The sequence below is a fragment of the Lactuca saligna genome, chromosome 5, assembly GCF_052625555.1.
Source record: "Lactuca saligna cultivar CGN05327 chromosome 5, ASM5262555v1, whole genome shotgun sequence".
In the NCBI taxonomy this organism is placed as follows: Eukaryota; Viridiplantae; Streptophyta; class Magnoliopsida; order Asterales; family Asteraceae; genus Lactuca; species Lactuca saligna.
In genome coordinates this window covers 124,354,496-124,374,376 of record NC_136421.1, presented here as the reverse complement: position 1 = coordinate 124,374,376, position 19,881 = coordinate 124,354,496, and positions in this window count along the sequence as shown.

The window sequence follows — 19,881 nt, the reverse complement described above, 5'->3', positions numbered from 1 at the left end:
GGTGATGCGTCACTGTTTCGGGCGTTCAGCAACACCAAACCACTAGAGTTTGATGCTAAACAGGATCCGGTGGTAGCTATGAGGTGGATATTTGATATGGAGGGATGCTTCTTCAGTTGCTCATCCCCTGAGCATTTGAAGTTTCGGTTCGCGCTGAACCAGCTTTGCTTGGGAGCGAAGGACTGGTGGAAGTTTGTGACGGCGCATTTCACGCCTACTGAGCTTTCGGCAGTGACCTGGGAGAGGTTCACTACCATGTTCCGAGATGAGTACGTTCCCCCGGTGGAGAGGGAGCCTCTGGCACAGGAGTTTCTGACCCTCAAGCAGGGTACTAAGTCAGTTACAGCGATCACGAGGATGTTTCATGAGAGGGCGATGTTCTGCCCTGAGCACGTGTCCACTGAGCAGGCACGTATGAGCCGCTACCTGAGCATTTTGAGACGGGATATTCGGGAGTTCGCTGCGAACTCCTCGTATCGGACATTTGCTGAGCTTCAGGCAAATGCCCGGAAGAGGGAGATTGAGCTTGAGACTCAGGCTAGGGAGGAGGCGGAGTCTCTGGGGAGGGATCGGCGGCCGGCACAGCTTCAGCCGGCAGCCAAGCGGGCCAAGCCCGCTGATCCCAAACCCGGGAGCCAGAAGGGTCGCACTTGCGGGAAGTGCGGCAAGGGTCACGATGGAGTCTGTCGAGCAGGGTCATGCTACAAATGTGGCAAGGAGGGGCATATGGCCAAGGACTGCCCCAAGGGATTTGCAGTGTGTTTTCACTGCAACCAGATCGGACACCGGAAGGCGGAGTGTCCGCTGCTGTGTGGAGCGTCTCAGGGATCTGCTCCCGCCGCCATCAGAGCTACAGAGAGTCGGCCCGTGAAGGCTGAGGCACCGAGAGCTCGAGGGAGAGCCTTTCAGCTGACTGCGGAAGAGGTCCGCGCTGCACCCGACGTTGTGGCTGGTACGTTTCCTTTTATATATTTATTGTTGGTGTTGAGATATTATGCTTATATTATGCTATGCATAGGTACCTTCCTTGTGAACTCTGTGCCTACTTTAGTGTTATTTGACTCGGGTGCGAGTCGGTCTTTTGTATCTTTGGCCTTTAGTCAGCATATCAGTGTTAGTCGTGAGGCATTGAGTCGGCCTCTGCGGGTTTCCATAGCCGCCGACAGAGTGATTTGTGCCACGGAGGTCCTCCAAGGATGTGTGTTAGAGATTTTTGGGGTTGAGTTTCTGATCGATCTGGTTCCTATTGCGATGGGTGATGTCTGTGTCATAGTGGGCATGGACTGGTTGAGCCGATTCGGCACGGTTATCGACTGCGAGCGTCAACTGGTGACCATACGAGATCCTAGTGGGGGAGTTCTTTCGGTATACGGTGAGGGTACACATTCTGGATCAGCCTTTTGTTTGGCCGCTAGGGCGAGGCAGTGTTTACAGCAGGGTTGTATGGGTTTTGTGGCGTATGTGATGGATACGCGAGTGATCTCCGAGAGACCGAGTTCAGTGGATGAAGTTCCGGTGGTGCGGGAGTTTCCAGATGTTTTTCCTGAAGAATTACCAGGTGTGCCTCCCGTGAGGCAAGTGGAGTTCGGTATCGATTTGGTTCCGGGAGCCGCGCCTATTGCTAAGGTGCCTTATCGCCTTGCACCTCCAGAGATGCAAGAGTTATCCTCGCAGCTTTAGGAGCTGCTGGGGAAGGGGTTTATTCGGCCGAGTAGCTCGCCATGGGGAGCACCCATTGTGTTTGTGAAGAAGAAGGATGGCTCGCATCGAATGTGTATTGATTACCGAGAATTGAGTAAGCTGACGGTCAAGAACCGTTACCCGTTGCCGAGGATCGATGATTTATTCGATCAGTTGCAGGGAGCATCTTGGTTCTCCAAGATCGATTTGAGGTCGGGCTATCATCAGGTGAGAGTGCGGGACGAGGACGTCCAGAAGACAACATTTAGGACGCGTTATGGGCATTATGAGTTTGTGGTGATGCCTTTTGGGCTCACCAATGCCCCGGCTGTGTTCATGGACCTCATGAACATGGTATGCAGACCGATGTTGGATCGGTCGGTGATTGTGTTTATCGATGATATTCTGGTATATTCGAGATCTAGAGAGCAACATGAGGAGCATTTGAGGGAGGTTCTTGGAGTTTTGATATCGGAGAAACTTTATGCAAAGTTTTCCAAGTGCGATTTCTGGTTGCGGGAGGTCCAGTTTCTGGGGCACCTCGTTAATCAGAAAGGGATATTGGTCGATCCGGCAAAGGTTGACGTGGTGATGAGGTGGGAGGTGCCAAAGTCACCTTCTGAGATCAGGAGCTTCCTTGGGCTGGCAGGGTACTATTGGAGGTTTATCAAGGATTTCTCCAAGATTGCAGTGCCACTCACCAGATTGACCCGGAAGGGTGTTACATTTTTATGGGGTCCCGAGCAGCAGACCTCCTTTGAGACGCTTCGCCAAAGGTTGTGTGTAGCTCCGGTATTAGCTCTTCCGGAAGGGATGGAAGATTTTGTGGTATTCTTTGATGCATCGATTTTAGGGCTGGGAGCGGTGCTGATGCAGAAGGGACATGTGATAGCATATGCATCGAGGCAGTTGAAGCCTCATGAGACGAGATATCCCACACATGATTTAGAGCTAGGGGCAGTGGTGTTCGCTCTCAAGATTTGGCGGCACTACTTGTATGGGGTTTGTTGTACGATATATACGGACCATAAGAGCTTGAAATACTTGATGGATCAGCCTAACCTAAATATGCGGCAGAGGAGGTGGTTAGATGTAGTCAAGGATTATGATTGCGAGATCTTGTATCACCCGGGCAAGGCTAATGTGGTAGCCGACACATTGAGTCGCAGGGCGGAGAGTACCCCACTGCGAAATGTATGTTTGAGATTGACCGTGATAGCTCCAGTTCTGGACGCCATTCGTGGGGCACAGGCCGAGGCTGTGCAGCCGAAGATGCAGAAGAGAGAATGGGTCATTGGGTTGGTTTCTGAGTTTGTGACGGATAGTCGAGGGCTTATGACTTTTCAGGGCCGGATTTGGGTACCGTTTGTGGGCGGTACGCGTACTACATTGATGGAGGAAGCTCATAGATCGAAATTTTCGATCCATCCTGGGGCTACAAAAATGTATTTGGATTTGAGGAAAGAGTATTGGTGGCCTTGTATGAAGAGGGACGTCGCATGGTTTGTCGAGAGGTGTTTGACCTGTCGAAGGGTGAAGGCCGAGCACCAGAGACCGCATGGCAAGTTGCAGCCATTGGAGGTTCCCGAGTGGAAGTGGGAACAAATCACTATGGATTTCATCACCAAATTGCCGAGGACTGTCAGAGGAGTCGATGCAATTTGGGTGATTGTGGATAGGTTGAAGAAGAGCGCTCACTTTCTTGCCATCAGTGAGAGTTCTTCGGCGGAGAAGTTGGCGGAGATTTATGTGAGGGAAGTAGTATCTCGGCATGGGGTGCCGATCTCGATTGTTTCGGACCATGATGTGCGCTTCACTTCCCGATTCTGGAAGAAATTTCATGAGGAGTTGGGTACTAAGCTGCATTTTAGTACCGCATATCACCCCCAGACATACGGCCAGAGTGAGCGGACGATTCAGACGCTTGAGGACATGCTTCGAGCATGTGTTTTGGATTTTGGGGGTAGCTGGGATACGTATTTACCCTTGGCAGAGTTTTCCTACAATAACAGCCATCATTCGAGCATCGGTATGCCGCCCTTTGAGCTGTTGTATGGTAGGAGGTGTCGGACTCCCATTTGTTGGGGTGAGGTTGGGCAGGGAGTGATGGGCAATATAGAGATCGTGATTCAGACGACAGAGCAGATACAACAGGTCAGACAGAGGTTATTGACCGCCTAGAGCCGACAAAAGAGTTATGCGGATAGACGCCGGTCCGAGCTTGAATTTCAGGTCGGCGACCTCGTTCTCCTGCAGGTTTCTCCTTGGAAAGGGGTGATCCGGTTCAGGAAGAGGGGCAAGTTGGGGCCCCGGTTTATAGGTCCATTTCGTGTGATTGCAAGGCTAGGCCGGGTAGCCTATCGATTGGAGTTGCCAGCAGAGTTGGGACAGATTCACAACACTTTTCATGTATCGCAGTTGAGGAAGTGTATAGCCGATGAATCGGCAGTGGTTCCGTTAGAGGATATTCAGGTAGATGCAAGCCTGAATTATGCCGAGAGACCAGTGGCCATCAGGGATCGGAAGATCAAGGTTTTGAGAAACAAGGAGGTACCTATGGTGTTGGTTCAGTGGTAACATCGGAGGGGATCCGAGATGACCTGGGAGCCAGAGCGTATGATGCACGTGCAGCACCCGGAGCTGTTTTTAGAGCGAGACTTCGAGGGCGAAGTCTAGTCCAAGTGGGGGAGAGTTGTAACAGCCGGATTTTATCAGGTATCTTGTTTGTTGTATTTTGTTGTTTTGTGAGGGGGACTCGGCGAGTTGGAGCTCAGACTCGCCAAGTAGGGACGCGGATTTGGACGCAGGATCGCGCCTGGATTCGACGAGTCAAGGATATGGACTCGGCGAGTCAGCGCTGTGTAATGAAACCCTAATTTCTCGGGTTTGAGACTTATTTAAAGGGCCTAATGGCCGTCATTTGTGCTCACTAGCCCCTTGAGTGAAACCCTAATCGAGTGTGAGCATTGGAGCTAAGTAGGAGGCCATTATTGACCTTGGAGGTGCCATTGTTGCAAGGAAAGGAGAAGAGCTAGCCAAGGGAAAGCAAGAAGGAGCCACTTCTGTGGGTTTGGAGTCCACAGCATCACTTTTGTGGTAATAAATCCGAGTTACCTTCATGTTGTTGTTTATCTAGATTTAGGGTTTGTTGAACCCTTTTATGGCAAGATTTGGTGTTCTTTTGGTCCCTTATGAGGTTGGAACCATAGATCTGGACCCTTAGAGGTCCAGAGTGTCCCTTTACCCAAGCTTTTTGGGAATCAATGGAGGCTTTGGATTGGAATCCTCATGCCTTAGGTCAAAAACGCCATTATTGAGTTATAGGGTGTGTTATGAGCACCAAGATAGGAGCTTTACGTGATGAATCAGTCGAGGGAGGCCAGATCTATAGTTTTTGGAAGCAGATCTGACCTTAGAAGCGAGTTGGAGTGGTTGCATGGCATGGACTCGCCGAGTTTGTTCATCCGACTCGACGAGTAGCTTGAAGATTGCCTTCGGACTGTTCAGTGAGTGGTCTAATCGAGTCATGGGTAGACTCAGTGAGTTAGGGTGAGTTGGAGAGGGATGACGAGTGGACTGAGTCAACTTGGACTCGCCGAGTTGTCCTTAAGACTCGGCGAGTTGAGTCGGGGTGGCCCCGCGATTCATTCAGGTGAAACTCGTCGAGTAAAGGGGGGGATACTCGACGTATTGTAAGAGGATTTCAGAGGGTTGGTGAAAATGTCTAGACTCGCCGAGTCGCCATGGTACTCGCCGAGTCCGATCATAGTTGACCGTTGACCGTTGACCGTTGACCAGAGTTGACCTGTGTTGACTTCTTGTAGATAGTCAACCTTAGAGATATAAAGTGTTAATTAGAAACATATGATGTTATAGGAGGATTAGAGCTCGGAGGATCGAGCACAAGGGATTTCCAGGATTTTGAGATACCGAGATACGCGAGGTGAGTCTTCTCACTATACTATATTACCTTGAGTTGGTAACCAGAGCTATGTGATAGAGTATTTGTATGCTATGTATGTTATGTGTTGTACTGCATTATTTCTATGTGATTTATGTAGTGCATGTTTATCAGAGCTAGAACCTGAGGGTTCACAGAGTTTGGGTGCACGGACCCACAGAGTTATAGCCTCGAGTGGCTAATATGTGTTATATGTGGTATTTTGGGGAACTCACTAAGCCTTGTGCTTACAGTGTTGATGTTATTGTTTCAGGTACTAGTGACGACCGTGGGAAGGCGCCGGCTTGATCCGTACACACACACTCGGAGTTTTTACATTGTGATCTTGGGATTTTGTATTGACCTGTTTTGGATAATTAATATGGTTGTTTGATGAATATTAATGGAATTATGTTTTATAAGAAAATTGAAAAATTTGTTTTGAAATTTACGGTGTTACAGTACTCGTGTGCGAGGGTCGTCATGCTTCGCTGTACGCTGTGTGTACAACCTTACGTTGGGCGTAACCCGGATAAGTCCGGTGACTCCCCTTCGGATAATATCGGATTTATTAATTAAATTTATATTTTAATTATTTAATAAACCTCAAAAATTCGTATCTTCTTCATACGAACTCCGTTTTCGACGTTCTTTATATCCGCATGTAGGTGAGACTACGCTCTACAACTTTCGTTTAGACACCGTCGGCTAACATTGACTTTTATTTTTATTATTTATTTTTAGTAGGCCGGGACAGGAAAACTTCGTTATAACTTCGTAACTTCTTTATTCGATGTCCATTTTCGCCTATCTTTTTATCGTTTCGCTACTACTAACGGGATCTTCGATTCTCGTTTAGATTGTTTTTGCTAAAAACCGCTCTATCTCAAATCGAGTATTCAGACTGCATACTGCTAAGTCGAAACTTCATAAAATCATAACTTCCTCATACGAAGTCAGATTTGGGCGTTCTATATATATTCGGAAACCTTGTTTTGGCCACTACAACTTTATGTAAAGATATCGGGTTTATTTTACACTTAAATTTTGACGCTTATTTTATTCTTAAATCAAATCAAATAATTAAGCAATTAAGCATAGAACACATAATATTCAAATAGTACATTCTTATTATTTCAAAATGGGTTACAAAGGTTAATCTAGACTATTACATTGCTATAAATGACAAGCCCAGAAACACAAGCGTTACATTTTTCACCAACTTGTGATGGCTTTATGTTTGTATACATGAATAAGTTGTGGTATATATGTATGTGTATATGTGTATGTATACGTGTTTGTGACTATTTATATGTGAATGTAGATGAAAAGCATTATAGTTTAAAATCATTAAACAAGTAATGGATCCCGAAGGTGCACACGACTTTACGAATGATATTAATAGCTATAAGTTGGTGAAAATATAGATAATCATGTATAATAGAGGTGCTAATTAGCTACGGATTATTCTTATTTTCGATTTTTCGGGCACCAAACGTCGTTTTGGCCGCTTCGTTTTTTTCACACCTCTATTATACACGATTATCTATATTTTCACCAACTTATAGCTATTAATATCATTCATAAAGTCGTGTGCACCTTCGGGATCAAGTAATCGTTGCACGGTTTAACAATATAATAACTATATTTTTCACCAACTTGTGATGGGTTTATGTTTTTGTACATGAATGAGTTGTGGTATATATGTATGTGTATATGTGTATGTATACGCGTTTGTGAGTATTTATATGTGAATATAGATGGTAAACATTATAGTTTTAAACCGTTAAACGAGTAATGGATCCCGTATGTGCACACGACTTTATGAATGATAATAATAATAATAATAATAATAATAATAATAATAATAATAATAATAATAATAACAATAAGCATGAGAATCTGTTTAAATTTTATAGTCGACCTTGTTAGTATGGATGTGGCATGGCCGACCGATTGGTTAGTGTGTGGTATTGTATGCATGAAACTCGAGTTGAAATCCCACCCCCGTTTTTTTTTTTGCTGGCCGTAGCTAATGCGTGGCTAATCTGTCGCTAAAGCCCGTCCGTAGCTAATCCGTAGCAGATTCTGAAGCTGGGCGTAGCAAATCCGTAGCTATTTTTTTTAATTAAAATCGATCCTATTTCCCTGTTATTCATTACCCCCGACGTCTTTTTTCCTTCACTCAACGAACACAGCTTCACTCGATGAACATATAACAAACCCCGTCCATAGCCCTTCTTTGTCAATCGTCGGCGCCTTCGACGTCGGCGTTGCCGTCGCCCACCGTCCTCCTTCCAACCTTCTACTCCGGCGTAGCGCCCTCCACTCTCTTGGCCTCTTTGCTCGATTCTTCCCCAAAAAGGTAAAAACCTTGTTTTTTTTTCAAAATTACTTCATGTATACAATTTAGATGCCTTATTCATTGATATTGTTGTTATGCTTTATTGAATGTGATGTCAAATTTAAGAATTTAGGTTAAATTTTGGTTGAATTTGATAAAATATTTGGTTAATTTCATATCTTTGCTGAAAATGTGATATATGTTAGATTAGTTTTTGTCACACCCCCAAACCAGAACGGTGGAAACGTTCTGGGGCGGAGGACGTCATATTCAGTATCATAACAGTTCATAGAAAGGAAAGTACACACCACCATATATATATATATATATATATATATATATATATATATATATATATATATATATATATATATATATTAGTTTCCAAGATGTTTACATAATTGTATTCATTACATATTCAAAAGTTAAATACATAAACATCATTCAAAAGAAGTAATTAACGCCAGCGCGTTAATCCCAAAAGTTGATTCCCAAACCTGCTTAGCGGTTCCTTGAGAATACAAGTTAATTCAAAGAAAAAGTGTCAACAATTAAGTTGGTGAGTTCATAAGTAGTTTAGAAAAATTGGATGCCATTCCAAAATGGGTGTATGCTTTCCAGAAAACTCAGTATTTCAAGTGTGAAGAGTTATGACTTGTTGTATTGAAAATGAATGTATTAGATCCAGAAAATCCCATATTTTCCCTAATGGTGGAGATATGATTTGTTGTGTTTTCCAAGAAAAACCCTTATTTTCTTATAAAAGTATGAAATGCATATGAATGTTCGTGTCATAAGTTGTAAATAATTGCACCAGGAAAATCCCTTATCTTCCTATTAGTTGTTTGGTTTGTATACAGGAAAAACCCTTATTTTCCTAACATGACTGGCAGTCTCTAAGACCGAAAATCGCAAGAAAACGACGTTCTTAAAAGTTGTGTCATAGTTTTATATAATAAAGCTATACGAAGATCGCATTAGTTAGATGAAGAATAGTTTTTAACAGTTACTCGTTCATAAAAGCACAATACCATAATAATTGTATATCCGATGAGTTTTATAACCATACTAAACATGATATGCCTGTAACGACGTTCTTCAGGCGTCGCAGTGTTATGACAAACTGTCACCCCAAAAGACGAACTGTAGCTAACAGTCAGGGCGCGGGATCATGACTTCCCGTATAGATCTATACACATTTGACACGTTCTCTGAACGGGAGACTCTGGTTATAGATAGGACTTGCAGCATTACTTTCTAATAAAGAAAAGTAACGTTTGAAGATATACACGTCTCATGGATTCTCAACTAAGCCTGTATTAAAGTGATAGTTTTTGTATGCAAAGTTTATCCTTTTTCACAATGTTTGACAAAGCCTAAATCATAAGTTTTCAGAATGTATAAAACGACTTAACAATGAACGATACTTTGAATTCATTATATACTTTGCATAAGTCTAATGCACACAAAGTATGACAAGAGTTTTCCATAATAATAATGAGTTCCAGGTGATTTATTCGGTAAAACGAGCGAAGTGAAACTTTATAAAATACACGATAATAACCGTATGTTTACTTGTATTCCCCCCTAAAAGAGTATAAAAGTATTTAAAATGTATTTAAAGTGTGTTTGAAAGGGGTATGAACTCACTTGAAAGTTTGAAGATAGCAAGATGGAAAACCGGGTAGAGTATTCGGTACTACGGCCCTAGGCTGACTCCCCTTCGGATAATACCGAATTTTTAATAAAAAGTATATATAAATTATTTATCAAACTTCAAAAAGTCATATCTCCTTCATACGAACTCCGTGTTCGACGTTCTTTATATCCCCGCGAAGGTGAGACTATGATCTACAACTTTCATTTAGATTCCGTTGGCAAATTCCGAAATTATTTTTATTATTTATTTATTAAAATGATGTGATTAAGGAATTTCTTTAAAAATTCATAACTTTTTCATACGATGACCGATTTGAGCGTTCTTTTTATGCATGTTTGTAGTTTAATGATATCTATGACTTTAATTTAGACACCTAAGGTCAGAAAGTGTTTTATTGAAATTTTGCATTTTTACGTAACTTCGTACTGCCGGTTTTTGTCGGAAAACTTAGAATGGTCATAACTTCTTCGTTATAACTCGGATTTTTGTGTTATTTATATGTTTGGAAACCTTAAGACGATACCTACCACATAGCGTACTCCAAATAGAGTTTTTGAATACTTCATTTTTCGATGATATTCTAATTCCTTTCTCGAAGAGGTTACAGGATTCGATTTTTACTGACTTGAAATGACAGGCTGTTACATCATCCCCCCGTTAGAGGGAAGTTCGTCCCGAAATTTTAATACAAAAGAAGAGTCTTAGGGGCTGAGGAAGAGATGTGGATACTTCTATTGCATTTGATCTTCTCGTTCCCACGTGAACTCAGGTCCCTTCTTAGCATTCCATCGGACCTTTACTATTGGAATGCGACTCTGTTTGGTTCGTTTAACTTCCCTATCTATGATCTCGACGGGTTCTTCCAAAAAGTTAAGATTTTCATTTAGTTCGATCTCATCGAGTGGAATTACCAGTGTTTCATCGGACAAACACTTCTTCAGGTTTGATACGTGGAATACTGGATGTACTTTGTTAAGCTCGATTGGAAGTCGGAGTTTGTAGGCCATTGGACCAACTCTTGAAATGATTTCGAAGGGTCCAATGTACCTAGGATTTAGCTTCCCACGTTTTCCAAAGCGTATCATGCCCTTCCAGGGTGAGACCTTCAGTAGTACACGATCGCCAATCTGAAATTCCAAGGGTTTACGTCTTTTGTCGGCATAGCTCTTTTGCCTATCCCTCGAGGATTTCAGTCGTTCTCGTATTTGCATGATCTTTTTAGTAGTTTCTCTGATGATCTTCGGACCAGTGAGGGTGCTATCAGGGACGAGACCTTTTGCTAATTGTGTGTCGCCCACTTCCGTCCAGCATAGAGGTGATCTGCACTTACGGCCGTAAAGGGCTTCAAATGGAGCAGTATTGACACTAGTATGATAAATATTGTTATAAGAGAACTCGACCAAAGGTAAGTGAACATCCCATGCTTTACCAAAGTCGATTACACATGCTCGCAACATGTCTTCCAAGGTTTGGATCGTCCTTTCACTATGTCCGTCAGTTTCGGGGTGATAGGCTGTACTCATGTCCAATCTTGTTCCCATGGATTTTTGCAATGATTGCCAGAATCTAGACGTGAATTTGCTGTCTCTATCCGAGATGATAGACATTGGCACTCCATGGAGTCGTACGATCTCTCGGATGTAGATTCTCGATAGCTTTTCCATTTTATCAGTTTCCTTGATCGGTAGGAAATGAGCGGACTTGGTTAATCTATCGACGATTACCCAAATAGTATCTTGGCCACCCTGAGTTTTGGGAAGTTTCGTTATGAAGTCCATGGAAATCTGCTCCCATTTCCACTCAGGAATTTCAGGTTGTTGGAGTAGCCTTGAGGGTTTCTGGTGTTCTGTTTTTATCTTGGCGCAAGTCAAACACTTTCTCACATATGTAGCAATCTCCGCTTTCATGTTTGGCCACCAATAGAGTTGATTGAGATCTTGATACATCTTGTCTGACCCGGGATGTATGGAGTATGGAGTCTTGTGTGCCTCGCTCATAACTACCTCTCTAAGTCCACCAAACTTGGGTGTCCATATTCGGTTCATGAGGTAGCATGCTCCGTCACTCTTGATTTCTAAATTCTTGTCCATTCCCCTAAGGGTCTCACCTGTCACGTTTTCGGGTTTCAAGGCCTCTATTTGAGCTTCCTTGACTTGTGTTAACAGGTGCAAATGGATCGACATGGCTAATGACTTCACTCTTCGGCTAGAGTACTTCTTACGACTAAGGGCATCTTCCACGACGTTTGCCTTTCCTGGATGATAGTGAATCTCACATTCGTAGTCGTTGAGCAATTCGACCCAACATCGCTGTCTCATGTTCAACTCCTTCTGGTCGAAGATGTGTTGTGGGCTCTTGTGGTCTGTAAAGATAGTGCATTTGGTACCATATAGGTAGTGTCTCCAGATTTTAAGAGCGAAGACCACCGCCCCAAGTTCTAAATCATGAGTGGTGTAGTTGACCTCATGTGTTTTCAGTTGTCGTGAGACATATGCAATAACTTTTCCCCTCTGCATTAGTACACAGCCCAGCCCTTGCTTCGAAGCGTCGCAATACACCACAAAATCTTCGCTCCCTTCTGGAAGAGAAAGGATGGGCGAACTGCAAAGGGCCTGTTTCAAGGTCTGAAATGCAGCATCTTGCATTTCTCCCCAATTGTAGGTCATACCTTTCTGGGTTAGGGCGGTAAGAGGCTTTGAGATGCTGGAGAAATTCTGAATGAACCTTCGATAATAACCAGCAAGACCTAGAAATTGGTGAATTTGTAACACCGTAAATTCAAGGCAAAATTTTTCATTTAAAATAATCATTTTACTAGAACACTTGTTAAAAATCTCATTTATAATTGAATTACAAAACATAGATCATTTCCGCTTGAATAGAAAACCAGGATCCTCCAACATATAACTCTTTCTCTGGTGTGTACAATCGAGCCGGTGCCGTCCCGTGTTACTGAAAGAACCTGAAAACAACATAACACAAAACACTGTAAGCACGAAGCATAGTGAGTTCCCCAGTATACCACTTACACATATACGCCTTTCCAGGCCCGGACCTTCCGGTCCACAGCACAACGCCTTCCGGCGCATGACATAATCGCCTTTCGGCCCATAATATATTTCCCTTCCGGCCCGTAACATATTGCCTTCCGGCCCATAACATATTGCCTTCCGGCCCATACACATACACAGCACATAATACATTTACTTACCACATATAACACATATATCATATATCATATTCGATTTCCGATCACATAATATATTGCCTTCCGGCCCATATAAACATACATAGCACGCATAGCAATTATCTTACCATTTATAGCACGTATAACACGTATCATGTCCGACCTTCCGGTCACACAGTCAAACCCTTCCGGGTACAGTATAGTGAGAAGATTCACCTCGCGGATACTGAAAGTTAGCAACTCCTGAAATCCCTCGTACTTGATCCGCTGAGCTACAGACTCCCTGGATAATGTCGTACATCCCTTATTAACACTTTTATCTTTCAAGACAACTGACCCTAAGAAATCACACATAGGTCAACTCTGGTCAACAGTCCACGGTCAACTCGACCGGACTCGGCGAGTACTCTGGCGACTCGGCGAGTCTAGTCGTCCTCCAATCCTCTAAGTTTTCCCTTCTACTCATCGAGTATCCTCCTTGACCCGACAAGTTACTCCGGGAAGAATCGTGGGGCCACCCCGACTCCACTCGCCGAGTCTGATGAACAACTCGACGAGTCCCAGTTATTCTTCAAGCTACTCGCCGAGTGTGCTCATCTGACTCGGCGAGTCCATGCCATGCAGTCGCGCAAACTGCTTCCTAAGGTCATAACTGCTCCGACCATTCATAGGTCTGGCCTTCCTCGACTGGTCCATTACATAAGGTCTTCATTTAGGTGCTCATGATACACCCCAAGACTTATAATTTACATGTTGACCTAATGCATAAGGATTTCAATCCAAAACCTTCACCAATTCTCGAAATGCACAGACATGGGATATTCTGGACCTCCAAGGGTCCTAATACAGGGTTACAATCGTTTGGGGAACAAGGGTAACATTCAATCTATCCATAAAAGGGTTCCATAAACCCTAATCCTCAAAATACATCACCAAAGCAGAGTATACAGGAATTCTTACCTGGATAATGTGTTCTCTGTGTCCCCAACCTCAGAATGTGACCCCCTTGCTGTTCCTTAGCCAAGCCCTTCTCTTCTTTGCACAACAACTCCTTCAAAATCACCAATGGCCTTTAAATCTTGATCTAGATGCACACAATCGATTTAGGGTTCTTCTCAGAAGGCTAAAACGAACAATGAAGGCCAATAAGTCCCCTTTATACGTTCCAAACCTAAACGGCTAGGGTTTTCGCTAAACAGCGCAGACTCGCCGAGTCCCTATCTGACTCGTCGAGTCCAGTCGCGAACCCGCGACCAGGTCTGCGATCCTACTCGGCGAGTCTAGCTCCAACTCGCCGAGTCCCCCCTTAAAACACCCCCTAAAATATAATTTTAATAATACTTGAAATTCCGGGCTGTTACAATTCTCCCCCACTAGAATCAGACTTCGCCCTCGAAGTCTCACTCTGAAAATAGTTCCGGATGCTGCTCCCGCATCTCACGTTCCGACTCCCAAGTCATTTCCGATCCCTTCCGGGGTTGCCACTGAACCAACACCAGAGGTACCTCCTTGTTCCTCAGAACCTTGATCTTCCGATCCCTGATGGCCACTGGTCTCTCAGCATAACTCAGGCTCAGATTCACCTAAATGTTCTCTAGTGGAACCACTGCTGACTCATCGACTATACACTTCTTCAACTGCGACACATGAAAAGTGTCGTGGATCTATCTCAATACCATTGGCAACTCCAAACGGTAGGTCACCCGTCCTCCCCTTACAATCTCACGAAAAGGTCCAATATACCGGGGCCCCAACTTGCCCCTCTTCCTGAATCGAATCACTCCTTTCCAAGGAGAGACCTTCAGGAATACGAAGTCGCCGACCTGAAACTCAAGCTCGTACTGGCGTCTGTCTGCATAACTTTTCTGTCAGCTCTAGGCGATCAATAACCTCTGTTTAACCTGCTGAATCTGCTCTGTCGACTGAAGCACGATCTCTGTACTGCCCACTACTCCCTGTAACCGAGAATTACCCACGATGCAATTCTGCTCCAAATCTCAACGATCACTCGACCCATAAGGGTTAGGAAACCATGAATCACTGGATCCCTGATCCAAAACCCACTTTATCCATTTCGGAACGACTGAGAGACCCATTTGCACTCTCAGAGCAACTCTCACGAGTTCCCTTCTTGTATTCGCATACACATGCTGCACTAGTCCCAACATACCTTCCTCTCCCTTACCTAGAGAAATCCGCTTGACGACCTTGCCACTACTCCATGTATCCCACATGCTCTGGATCTGCTCGCAAGGACTCTCAGGCCCATACGTTACCTCTCCTCAGCAATGAGGGTCCGACATCAACTCCTATGCAACAGCTCAAAGGGCGGCATACCAATGCACTAATGATTGCTGTTGTTATGGAACAACTCAACCAAGGATAAATACGTGCCACAGCTTCCTCCGAAATCCCATACATATGCCCGAAGCATGTCTTCGAGCGTCTGGATCGCTCCCTCTCTCTAAAGTGTCCTTAGATGTCATCAGGATAATCTCCTTTCTCATATTCCTCTTCAAGACTGAGTACCAGATCAGCTTTTGGCTCCACAGCTGAGCCCCCAACGTCACCCGTATCATGATCCAAGTCTCCCACTAACTCCCTCCCCGTGACCACTATCCCGGCCCAGTGACACGCAAGTCATGAAATCCTCTTTTCCTCATACGAGAAAAATACAATCCAACCGAGGATCGTCTCAACTCAAATCTCTGGTTTCTGCTCCGCATATTTCCTGCGTATCTCCCCGCATCTCCTGACAAAGACGGATCCCCCGTCTCGCCCCCCGACTCAACATCCAAGCTCCAAAGACTCAATACCAGGGCTACTCAAACCCAACTCTTCCACATCATACACTGCTCGAAACACATTCCAACATCGAAATTCTCTTGCCATCTAGTGAGTACTGCAACTCCACGCAACATCACAACACCCTCTGAGTAGGGAGTACTACGGCTTGAATATCCATCACAGGCTCTGGAGGCATTCAACATAACAAATGCCCATCTTTGCAAAAATCCACTCTCTCAAATAATCTCCCTGGATGCCTATACTCGAAGGGCTCCCACTAGATTCACCGATACTTGATATGCCACACGTCGATTCAATTCAGGATTCACAGGTAACTCCGATATAAAGATATCATACCCGGATATCTCAGAATGCCCCAACAAAGCATCACAAGATCCTGCCACCACCACTGATCTCCTGCCCCAAGCATCATATAGACACAATAATACATCTCCTCTAAACTCCATAATTAGATCTACATTTTTCCCCCATTACATCTTCGGTGCATATAATTTCTCGATTGGAATACAAGAAAACGCTGACGCTACGAAATATGCTGATAATTCTCCGAAACTCTTTTTCCCCGACGCACAAAATCCAAACGAGGATACGCATACCGACCCCGGGAGTTGGCCGCCCAATCATTCTCTATCTACTTGCAACAACACCAATCACCTGTCATGGATACATTCGTCCTCCTCCTCAAGTACTTCCCGCATTAACTCACTCTGACCCCTTTCCTTGATCACCGACATCTCTGGTCTCATGATTTCTTACAACATATCTCTATACTCCACTTATAACTACTCTTGACAAATCTTTGCTTTCTTACATACTGCACCCGGTTCTCCCCCCACTTAGGGTTCGAACCATTACCAATTAGCACACAACCAACCCACGACTATTTTTCCACCAGCGAAATCGCTACTGCCCCCGGAAAATGCTACACCACGCCCGATAATTCCCTTTAAGGAATTCAATCAACCCCCTATACTCTGAACCTCTGATGAACTCCTTAAGAACCTCTCATCACGACTGCCTCTAATCGTTCCAAATCTCATACCAATCCAACACTAAGCATCTCAACTACTCAATAACATCCCGGTCTCATAGACTGCACCGCAAAATCATCGTTCCTCTCACCTCAACTCATCAACCAATACTCCAACACCGGAATTTTCCCAAGGACAGGGACCCACTCCCAACATAGACGAAAACTCCCTGCACTGCAAAACTCAACTGAACTCCCCACTACTACCACTATAACACAACCTACTATTCTTGATTAGGTGTGGTGTGGTCCTCGACTACCTCAGTCCCAACTGACTGTCTACTCCCGATAAGTCACTGCCTCGCGACACACCTGCCACCTGCTACTCTGGGGAAAATCATCACCGATACGACCTGTAGGGTGTACCCCCAAACCCAAAACTGAAACATCAGACCTCCCGTGTCTCGCACACGAACAAAATAGCACCACCCACCTAGAAGATGACCTCTCCTCTATCGACTGATTGCTCAACTCAGACTGAAATTTTCTCCTTCCTTTAACTCCTTACCAAAATACTCTGATAGGCACTCGCCTTTCCTCTCGAGGGACGCCTCTTCATACTCAATCATGGTCTGCAGACCTAAATCCCATAGCGTCCGATCTCTACCTCATCGATCATGACCGGATAATAAAATAATCACCAGCATCATTCACTACGAACCATGGTACTCATCCCATGACATCCCTTCTCAATCTGCTCTGGTGTATGGTACTCGAACCATAGTATCACTTCTCAATCTTCTCCGATGTATGGTACTCGAACCATAACATCACTCCTCAATCTGGTCCGATGTATGGTACTCGAACCATAACATCACTCCTCAATCTGTTCCTTAGGACCTTCAGAATGCTCCCTGTAACAAGTATGGGTCCTCTGCTTTCAGTAGTACGGGCCCATACTACCTGCCACATCTACCCATACTTTCCACACGGACCATCCCAGAGCTCCTAAGTAGTTGCTCGACCTGCTCTTTCACCAATCCCATCGCACGTGCCCGCTCTCCAGCGAAATCCTCTACTTTACCAGCGCACTCATATGGCTAGGTTTACTCCCTAGTCTCTTCCGTCGTCCTCCCACTTCTTTGCTATCAGCTGCTGAAGAGCTCCTAATGATGTCAGCCATCTACCTCCTGAATATCGTCATACTCACTTAGTAGCTGACTCCCATCATCGAGAGTTCCACAAAGCACAAAGCAAGCAACATTCGAGCATCAAAGAATACATAGGACTCCTTATCTGTGATAACTCAACCTTCTCGGCTCATCCTCGGAAATACCCCTGAACTCTATAACTCTATCCCTTATGCGTTCTAACTGGATACTCTCACTCATCACATACTCAAAAGCATAACGCACATATAACAACAAACCCTAGGCTAAGGCATCACAAATCAGGCCACTCTAGTCCTAAGATATGAAATACCTAGTCTGTCTCTAGCATGCAATAATATCTCATAAAGTGCATCATAGATATTTCATAACACAAAAGTAAGGGTATTTTGGGAAATCACCGTTTGGCTCTGGCTGATTGTACACACTGCTCTTTCTTGCTTTCTCTTTGACTCTTATTCGCTTTTAGAAAACTATTTATTCGAAAACTTTTTCTTACTTCCTCAGTTTGAGTCCAGATTTACCCGAAGGCGCATCCGAATCCCTCAAACCAAGGCTCTGATACCAATTTGTAACACCGTAAATTCAAGGCAAAATTTTTCATTTAAAATAATCATTTTATTAGAACACTTGTTAAAAATCTCATTTATAATTGAATTACAAAACATAGATCATTTCCGCTTGAATAGAAAACCAGGATCCTCCAACATATAACTCTTTCTCTGGTGTGTACAATCGAGCCGGTGCCGTCCCGTGTTACTGAAAGAACCTGAAAACAACATAACACAAAACATTGTAAGCACTAAGCTTAGTGAGTTCCCCAGTATACCACTTACACATATACACCTTTCCAGGCCCGGACCTTTCGGTCCACAGCACAACGCCTTCCGGCCCATGACATAATCGCCTTTCTGCCCATAACATATTTCCCTTCCGGCCCGTAACATATTGCCTTCCGGCCCATAACATATTGCCTTCCGGCCCATACACATACACAACACATAATGCATTTACTTACCACATATAACACATATATCATATATCATATTCGATTTCCGATCACATAATATATTGCCTTCCGGCCCATATAAACATACATAGCACGCATAGCAATTATCTTACCGTTTATAGCACGTATAACACATATCATGTCCGACCTTCTGGTCACACAGTCAAACCCTTCCGGGTACAGTATAGTGAGAAGATTCACCTCGCGGATACTGAAAGTTAGCAACTCCTGAAATCCCTCGTACTTGATCCGCCGAGCTACAGACTCCCTGGATAATGTCGTACATCCCTTATTAACACTTTTATCTTTCAAGACAACTGACCCTAAGAAATCACACATAGGTCAACTCTGGTAAACAGTCCACGGTCAACTCGACCGGACTCGGCGAGTACTCTGGCGACTCGGCGAGTCTAGTCGTCCTCCAATCCTATAAGTTTTCCCTTCTATTCGTCGAGTATCCTCCTTGACCCGACGAGTTACTCCGGGAAGAATCGCGGGGCCACCCCGACTCCATTCGCCAAGTCTGATGAACAACTCGACGAGTCCCAGTTATTCTTCAAGCTACTCGCGGAGTCTGCTCATCTGACTCGGCGAGTCCATGCCATGCAGTCGCTCAAACTCCTTCCTAAGGTCATAACTACTCCGACCATTCATAGGTCTGGCCTTCCTCGACTGGTCCATTACATAAGGTCTTCATTTAGGTGCTCATGATACACCCCAAGACTTATAATTTACATGTTGACCTAAGGCATAAGGATTTCAATCCAAAACCTTCACCAATTCTCGAAATGCACAGACATGGGATATTCTGGACCTCCAAGGGTCCTAATACAGGGTTACAATCGTTTGGGGAACAAGGGTAACATTCAATCTATCCATAAAAGGGTTCCATAAACCCTAATCCTCAAAATACATCACCATAGCAGAGTATACAGGAATTCTTACCTGGATAATGTGTTATTTGTGTCCCCAACCTCAGAATGTGACCCCCTTGCTGTTCCTTAGCCAAGCCCTTCTCTTCTTTGCACAACAACTCCTTCAAAATCATCAATGGCCTTTAAATCTTGATCTAGATGCACACAATCGATTTAGGGTTCTTCTCAGAAGGCTAAAA